Raw genomic sequence first — 7,668 nt, forward strand, 5'->3', positions numbered from 1 at the left:
TTAAGAGGTATGCCTCCCACTAACCTCAGCAAAACCAGGAGATGAAGAGGAGAAGTGTATCCCGCTCCCACTTCTCCACCGCTCAGCTCAGCAGACTGACAGTGTGGAGCCTGGTTAGAACTAAAGTGCAGGTCATTCAATCATCAGCTGCTCATTCCAGCAATATGTACTGAGTGCCTACATGGGCTAGGCTCGGGGCGCCTGGGTGGCTCAATCATTAAGCGTCTGAGTCCCGCGTCGGGCTCCCGGCTCAGCGGGGAGTCTGCTTCTCCCTCTCCCTCTGCTGTTCCCCCTGCTTGTGCTCTCTCTCTCAAATAAAAATGAAATCTTTAAATAAATAAATGAAAATAAAAATAAATGGGCCAGGCCCTTGTGCGAGGCACTGAGGACACAGTGGAGAAGGCAGGCAAGGTCCTGCCCTCACTGGGCTTACCTTCCTTCCTTCCAGTGAGAGATAAGCCAAGCAACAAGTAAACAAAATCATTTCAAACTGTTGGTGGCTCACAACGAAGGCTCAGCATACCTGGAATCGATTCGGGGCTTACGGGGAAGAGGAAGAAGGGTCAGCTTTGGAATACCGCTGACCTGCTGGGGGATACCCTTTAGCAAGAGGTAGTGAAAATAACCTCTTCCTCTTCGAACCTCAGTTTTCCATTCTGTCAAATGGGCAGCTGTGACACATGGAGAGCAGCGTTGTAGATCACTCACAGAGGTGAGGGCTTCTCAAGCTCTCAAGGGCTGGCCTGGCCTCTTTCACTTATAGCGAGCACTTCACTGCAAATCGTCTGATGTTTGCTTGCAGAGACTGGCTCTGTGGTGAGGACCCGGCGGGGTGGCCTCATGGGGGAGGACAGGCCGAGTCTCTGTTGCCCTTCTACCTCCCCACATGTGTGATTTTCTCAGGCGCACTGTGCTCATTAGCGTCTGTTCTCAGCCAAGATGCTTTTGATGGAAGACGACTTTTTTTTTCTTTTCTTTTCTTTTCTTGGCTCCCTTTGCTTTGATTTTTATAAGAAAACCAGTTTGTGGGCTTCCCTTAAGTATCACTCCACTTTTACTCCTTGAGTTCAAGAGTGTTTACCGTCCCCGCAGGCCTGTCTGTGTTTCTCCTCTTACGAACCGGCCTCCTCACTGAGCCACCTCAGGTAGAAGGCGATGTGGAATTGAAACCAGCCTAGTGTTTAAACTGCTTTCATCTTACATCAGCTTTTTCCTCCCAGGCTTTCAGATTTTTAATCTCCTAAACTCTCTGCAAACATTAATCTTGATGCCCAGAGAGGAGGAAATATGACCAAGAACTGGCAGGAGGCCCATGTCGCCGATGAGGACACTGAGGCAGCAAGGCGAGCTCCACCATGGAAAGCTTTCATTTCTGGAGTTCCCAGTTACAAACGGGGAACCGTGCGCATTCTTTCATCCCAGATGAGCGTCTCAGAAGTTCCCTAGATGGAATCATTTGTGTCTCTGCCTCTTTCCTCAAGAAAGTGACACCTCTATGGGAAAAGGGGGAGTGGATTTCTGAGGATGCGTGACCGGGCCCATCAGGACTGGCCTAATTCCTCCTGGCCCCCTCCCCGGCCCGGAGTTTTGGCGTCATTGGAAAGACAGCCCTGTCTACCCATAATTGATGGACAGGGTTGTTTCCTTTTCTCCTTCACACACTCCCTCTTGCCTGGGCTTAAGTTCCCAGTTTCTAGACCCAACAGGGTTGGACTGTGCTCTGCATGAGGTTAAAAACACACGGGAAGAATGTGTGTGACAGACTCTGGCCAGTTGAGTAATGTTTACTCTGTTGGTGGCTGGGACGCTCGTTCTCCCTGGCAGAGGTCCATCAGCCGGAGGAACATTCCTGCATTATCAGGGATGGGAGATTGGCTTTGAAATGTCAAGGGTGAAAGGCATCCCACCAGATTCTGGGTGCAGCTCCCAGACCCCAGGAAAATGGGCCCCCTGGCTTCAGTGCCAAAGGCCACATGGGGGCAAGCCGAGCCTCACGTTGCCCAGGAGGCCCCACCTCCCTCTCCCCCCGCTTCCTATAAAAGAGCGGTTCTGGTCATGTTTCCCTGGCTGACATTGCTCTGCTGTTTGCGCAGCTTTTTCTCTCCCCGGAAAACCTGGTGCTTCTCTCACCTTATTTTACTCACTCATCATTCTGGCCTCTGAGGAAGGAAGATCCATATGCCCATCTTGTAGAAAAAAATGCCAAGACCCCACAGTTGACTGGCCCAGAATCATCAAGGCAGAGAAGGCAGAGAGACAGAGAGAGAGAATTCGTTTCAAGCATCTAGACGCTGATGGCCTGTTGATTTCTGGAATTGTGGAATTCCAGTTGTTTTGAGAAGCTCTAAGAGAGCTGTAAGTTCTCAGCCCCTGAAGCACAGGTTTCTGAAAAGTACTTGCGGTTAATTACACCCTGAGCAGGTCCTCTCCGGGGTCCTCCTATGGGGCAGTTGTGTCTGTCCTCGAACACAGGTGCATGGTCAGTTCTGTAGAAGCCGACATTTACATCATAAAAACCACCATGCTCTGTAAAGTCATGCAATAAAAACCCCGGGGCTTATGGGGGAAAAAATGGGGTTAAGGGCACACTACTCAAAACTTCTTCAGTGACACCCTTTAAGAAGATAAGACTCTAATAAAAAGATGAGCAGAGTTTTACCCCCGTTAACTGGTTAGGAAATGCATCAGTGCAGCAATAAATACGGCATTTTACCTGAAGCAGCCCTGAAGTTTGCGTGTGGAGGTAGGCGTCAGAAGGGTCTCAGCTTGTGAGTTGGTGTGAAGTGGTGGGTGGAGGGTTGTCGGAAATCGGAGGGAAGGTTCTAACTCCAGATGTGGATGGAGGTGGCCTATAGCACATGCAGGAAACTGCAGGTAGCTGGTAGACGCTTGAAGGGTGTGTGTGTGTGTGCATGTGTGTGTGTGTGTGTGCGCGCGCATGCGAACACACACTAATGTGTTTAGTGTTTTCCCATGTGGCTCCGCTCAGCTGGGTGCAGGTTTCTGAATTCCTAATGGGAAATTCACGTTGCACTCAGATTATTCCATAGTGTATCAATAGAATTGGACCAGATGCACGCTTTCAATACCAACATTGCTGTGGGACTGATGGCATTTTCTCCTTCGGTCAGAAGGGATGCTCCCTTGTTCTAGAGAATGCGTGCTCAAAGCAGCTGAGTGCTCATTCCTTCTTTCAGGAAATGTTCATAGTCCCAGGCCCTCTGTTAGGCTCTGAGGATGCAATGTTGAGTAAAAAGTCATCCCTTCCTTTAAGAGGGAAAGAGAAGTACCCTATCATAGGAACATTATGGTGCTGGGCGACTGACTCCCGCTGTAAGCGTCTCAACTGCATGTGAAATGCAAAGGGCAAAGCAGATAACTACCAGGATGAATCAAGGAGAGCTTCACAGAGGAGGTGACATTTAGCCCTCTTAAAAAGATGCGACATGGAAAAGAAGGGAAGAGCTTTCCCGGCAGAGGGAACAGCAGAAGCAAAGGCACAGAGGCAGGAGATGGCCGGGCCAACATGACGGACAGCAGGTGCTCTGACACAGCTGTGTGGGATGTCATGCGAGATGATGCAGCTAAGGCGCTGGAGTCACAGAGGCCCGATTCTGCTAGTCTTTGCTGTTGGGGCTTTTCCAGAAGGCAGTGAGGGGCCGTCCTAGGTTTCCAAAGAGGGCAGTGACGTGGTGCGAGTTTGTTTAAGAAAGAAATCCCAAGCTGCAGCAGTGTGAAGAGTGCCCTGGAGGAGGGTGTTGGCACAGGAAGCAGAGTGTGGAGATGCCGGCTTCCTGAACCATGAACTCCGTTCATGTGTTGATACTTCTGACTAGTCATATTGCATAGAAACCGGATGAGTTGTCTCTGTCCCACATGCCGTCAGGAATTCAGGAAGAGCCCAACACCCATGATACTGAGGCCTAGGAACAGGTGAAGGAGGTCAGCTCCTCACCAGGATCTCAGGGATGTCTCTAGATTCTAGCTGGGATGACTTTTGCTGCTGGACACACGTACCGTGGTTCCTAGGACCAGCGGTGGGGACATGGCCGATGAGTGCCTTGAGCCAGGAAGGGAGTGCAAGGTACAGGGCCACCTTCTGGCATTGTCATATCTCCTCTGGGGACCTCTGGGGCTATTAACCCAGCAGCTTTGGCCAGTCAGTAGTAAACCAGAGCCCTTGTGGTAGTATTTATGTTCAGAGCTTGCAGGGGTGAAGGAAGAAGGGAAGATGCCATTCCACTTCCCTAGCACAGTACCCAGCACGTGAGAGGTGCTCAGTCAAGTTTGTGTGAACTCAGCCTTCCTGAAAACATCTTTTGGACTGAGACAGTCCCAAAGTAGAAGGAGCTGAGGTATCTTGAGCCACTGTTATGTGCCAAGCACGTTCTGGGGACTTCCACATCCCTTAAGTCATTCATCTTCTTCCCAATGAGCTAAGGGTCAGAGATTGTTAACAGCAAAGAAGCTGAAGCTCGGGGAGGTTCAGTCACCTCCCCAAGGCCACACAGCTAATGTGTGGTTGAGCCAGGATTTAAACCGGGGTTGCCTGGCGCCAGAGCCTCCTCCGCTTTCCTTCTCCCTTGAAGAGCTCTCCTGGGTTTGTGAAATACCCAAGGACCCGGCCGCTCCTTCCTCTAACAAGAACACCTATTCCCGGTGGATTGCCAGCCACTGTCTTGTGATACACCTTCCACCTTCACACCCCCGTTAAGGCGGCTGCCTGATTACAGCCACCTTCTCTGGGCCCAGAATGATTGCCCAACTGCTGGTGAGAGGAGCACCGGTGGGAAAGGTTACAGGTGAATCTGGGTGAACAGCCCCCCGCCTCGCTCCCACCACACTCGGCAGTGATAACAGCCCCCTCCCACAGCGGGCAGTCCTCTGGCTCGGAGATGAGGAAGCTGGAGTTCACCCAATACACTGAAGGCAGAGCTGAGATCAACCAGGGATCCCCTAAGCTCCCAGCCCGATGCTCCCCCTTCGCCAGAGGTCTAAGCCCACCGGTCTTTTAACAGAACAGCCCCACCCTTACATTTCTCCTAGAATGAAGTTCTGCTGGGGGGAGCAAACAAGGTTTAAACACCACAGCAGCCTTGGGCTACACTGCCTGGGTTCTAACAAATGGCTCTTGACACTCTTCTGCCAGGCTCCCTCCTAAAGAAGGCTTTTGTTTCCTGCGGATATCCTTGGTTAATTATTTTTAAATAAATAATTATGTAGCCTGCGGTAGGGGAGAAGCCTCCCCGTGACCCATATTTGATCATCAGACGACTGGCCCTCTTCCTTCGGCCAAATTAAATAGGCTAAAACCAGAGTCTGTTTGACTTGAGGCTGAATCGATGATGGGGACAGGCTGGGAGGTGAACACACGCCTGACTCCCAGCGTTATCACCACTCTCTCAAGAGCAGAGCATCTTGGGGAGGTAAATAGCTGGCCAGGGAGTCAGAGAAAGCAGGAGAAAACAGGGTGAAGTCCAGTCCCTCCAAAAGGAAAGAATGAGAGGGGCAGGGGCCAGGCCTGCCTCCCAGGTTGCTTCCAGAGCAAAACATCGGGGCTTCTACAGGGTAGACTCCTTTGGGAGCCCTTCTCTAGGGACAGGTCATTCCATTCGGTACTTAGAATCTGCCCTAAGTCTTAGGGCAAGTACCTTGGGGTCCATCTCCATACCAGCTCCCTCCCCACCTATAGTTACCATTTATTTAGCATTATGCTAGGAGATTTATAGATACTTTCTCTTATCCCCAAATGGCCCTGTTGAGGAAGCATTCCCTCCATTGTATGAGAGGAAGCTACAGCACAGATAGAGAAGTTATTTTCTCAAGATCACACGTCTCCAAAGAGCAAAGTCAGGATTCGAGCCTGAGTTTGGCAAGCTCTCGAGCCCACAGTCTTCTCCCTGTCCCTCCTTGTCAGAAGACGTTACCTGTTACTGATTTGAAACCTGCCTCCACTATTTATTGCTGGAGCTGCTCTGGCTCCTGAGCTCACGAGGCACACATCTCTCTTCTCTACATGACAACACTGTGAGCTGTTGGACGCATCCTTCCAGGAGCCCAGGGGCAAATGTGAGTGGAGAAAAAAAGAACCTAATGTGATCCAGTGGGACGGATAGACGGGGGTAAATAGGAGACCTCAGGGCCACAGATAGCTGCGGAGGATCACGGGCAGGACTGGGCAGGGGGTGCTGGTTTGGAGGCAGGGAAGCCTTTCTTCCTTTTAACTCCATGGCGCCTGTTCCCCCCAAAATGTGGTGCCCTAGACCAGTAACCGCCAAATTCCAATGCTGTCCCACTGCCACCGCCACCCCCACCGGCAGCCCCATGCATCAAAGGGTGGGGACAACCAGCAATAGAAGAAGCCCATAGAGCACGCATCAAGCCACTCAGAGTCAAGCAGGTTGCTCTTGAAGGTTAGAACCCTGCCTTAGCATTTGTTTGTTTTCTTCCCAGCCCTCTGAGGCTCTAGGTCATATCAGCCTTGGGTAACGTCCTTTGGACCATGCCAGGAAAACTGGCTTGAGGATCCTCTTGGCAAGCTGCGGCTTAGCGATTTGGAGGCTGCTTAGTGATTTGGAGGCTCCTGGGGGGACTTTGCAGCCTCCTCAGGAGGGTGGGGCTCCAGGGGGAGCAGGAGGCAGGGCAGGGGGAGACAGACCAGCAGAATCCATATCCTTGATACAGTGAGAGTTAATGTGGGGAAAGCTGGTAAATGGAGAATTGTAGGCAGACAGTTGGCCCACCTCTCCAAACGATTGCATGCCGAGAGCATTCGTCTCCCTCCCCTGCAGGTAGACCCAGGGTCCCTCAAACCTTTTTGTTGAATCCAAAGTGAAAAACGAGAACAGGGTCTTTGTCAGCTTTGAACTTAGAGTGAGATGTCCCAGCGACCCCCAGCTTTGTCTTTGGCTGTCTCATGGGCCCATCCAGCAGGACTTTGACCCTGCAAACTGAGCCCTGGTTCTTTGCCCCCCTCCCCTCCCCCCCCCCCCACACCCTGCTCTCCCCTTCAGCTTCCTTCTGCCCTTCCCGAGCGCAGACCTCTGTTTTGGTTCCTGAGCAAGAGGGAGGGTCAGAGCAGTGAGGCTGTAAACATGCTTGGTTCTCCCCTCCCTTGCAGACCAAACTGCAGTGGTTTACTAAGGCATCCACATCCTGCCAGTATGCGCTGCCTGCCCCACGTCCTGGCAGACACGCCTCCCCCTGGGCCCTGGAAGTCAGCCAGATGGGACCCCATCAGAGGACTGTGAGTTCCAGAGCCAAAGACTCCCAGCTGCAGCCCCATCTCTGTCCTGCTCTGCCCGTGCCCCTGCCCCACCCCCCCACCACCCGCCAGGGCCTCTCAGGCTCAGCCAAAACCATGGTGCGCAGAGACGGATGCCTTTCGCTATAGCTCTTACAGGGGTCCCTGGGTAAGTGCCTCTTTGTAGAAAGGGTCTACTCATACTTTGCAGCCCCGCATTGCCAAGAGATATCAGGGAGAGATTTCTAGAAGGCATTTCGAATAGTAAAACAAATACCCTTGCCGGGAGGAGAAGGCCAATCTCAGCACCTAAAGCCTGAAAGAACTATGCTAAAGCAACAAGGGGAATCCTCTTGTTCGTTGGAGTTCCTTCCTTCCTTCCTTCCTTCCTTCCTTCCTTCCTTCCTTCCTTCCTTCCTTCCTTC

The 7,668-nt window shown here is 51.9% G+C and overlaps 1 protein-coding gene across 3 annotated transcripts in view; it reads left to right on the forward strand.

The window, feature by feature from the left end:
- HNF1B (HNF1 homeobox B) overlaps window positions 1-7,668 on the forward strand; it is a 52,023-nt gene that overhangs the window by 22,867 nt on the left and 21,488 nt on the right. The gene's annotated exons all lie outside the window — the stretch shown is intronic.

Source organism: Mirounga leonina, unplaced genomic scaffold, assembly GCF_011800145.1.
Source record: "Mirounga leonina isolate KUSES-001 unplaced genomic scaffold, KU_Mleo_1.0 Mir_200, whole genome shotgun sequence".
NCBI lineage: Eukaryota > Metazoa > Chordata > Mammalia > Carnivora > Phocidae > Mirounga > Mirounga leonina.